This window comes from Theropithecus gelada, chromosome 4 (genome assembly GCF_003255815.1).
Source record: "Theropithecus gelada isolate Dixy chromosome 4, Tgel_1.0, whole genome shotgun sequence".
Classification (NCBI taxonomy): domain Eukaryota; kingdom Metazoa; phylum Chordata; class Mammalia; order Primates; family Cercopithecidae; genus Theropithecus; species Theropithecus gelada.
Window position 1 is genome coordinate 18988054 of NC_037671.1, and position 1258 is coordinate 18989311.

At 48.0% G+C, this 1258-nt stretch overlaps 1 pseudogene; it reads left to right on the plus strand.

The window, feature by feature from the left end:
- The first annotated feature begins 318 nt into the window (after positions 1 to 318).
- Positions 319 to 437, plus strand: LOC112623964 (annotated as a pseudogene).
- Positions 438 to 1258: the final 821 nt, after the last annotated feature.

Consider the following 1258-nt stretch of genomic DNA (forward strand, 5'->3'; position numbering starts at 1 on the left):
TTAGACGGGACCTACCCAGTAGTTTAACTTCACAAACACTGCATCTCCTGGTGGTGGCTTGGAGCAGTCTGTAGGGAGTATGGAGGTGAAGAGCAGAATTGACCAAAACCTCTAAAAAGTGTGAGTAGTCTGGAGCAAACCAAGGCTGGAATGGAGTCCTCATAAGATGCAGGTACCTACTCTCTGGGAGGTGGCCTCCTTGAGAACCCAAGTGCAGATCCTGATGTAGTCATAGGCAACATTCTATGGCAGGTGAATTTTGTCTTTGGGATCTTGGTGTCTCCCTGCCTCCCACCCAGACCTTGTTTCAAGAAATCTGTCTACGACCATACCACCCTGAACACACCCAATCTCGTCTGATCTCAGAAGCTAAGTAGGGTTGGGCCTGGTTAGTGCTTGGATGGGAGATCACCTGGGAATACTAGGTACTGTAGGGGCTGGGCATGGTGGCTTACACCTTGTAATCCCAGCACTTTGAGAGGCCGAGGCAAGCAGATTACCTTGAGGTCAGGAGTTCAAGATCAGCCTGGCCAACATGGTGAAACCCCGTCTCTACTAAAAATGCAAAAAAATTAGCTGTGCATGGTGGCATGTGTCTGTAATCCCAGCTACTCGGAGGAGAGGCAGGAGACTCACTTGAACCCAGGAGGCGGAGGTTGCAGTGAGTTGAGGTGACAGAGTGAGATTCTGTCAAAAAAAAAAAGAAAAAAGAAAGAAATCCAAGATGCTCTCATCCCTTTTTCCTGTCACAGAGGAAACAGCTGAAAATTTTTATTCACCTTAAGGGATTCACCCTTCTCCACGCTTTTAAATTTCAAGGGAAGGAGAGAAGACTCTGTAATAGTAGGATTTGGGATATCCACATTAGATGGATGACTTTTGGTGTGCGAGTGGGTCTTTCTGGATTTCCCCAAAATGACATTAGTGTTAACTGTCCAGTCCTCTCCAAGCTTTCATGACTGACAAACACTGAATTACTAAAGAGATTTAATCTGCTTGGCACCTGTATCAGGACAATGGTTGTGACGAGACAGGTGTGGAGGACTCCTTAGCTCCATTATCCTACTGCTCACACGTATTTTCTTTTAAAAGCCTCACCCAACCCAGGACCCAGTGACTGCCCCTGTCACTGCAGTTTCGTCCTTGGAGCCGGTGGGTCTGTGAATACACACTCATCTCCCCTCTGCCCTCATCTCCCCTCTGCCCTTTTCATGCCCCTCTTGGGTCCTGAAAGGAAGGAGCCCCTGAAGTACCAGCC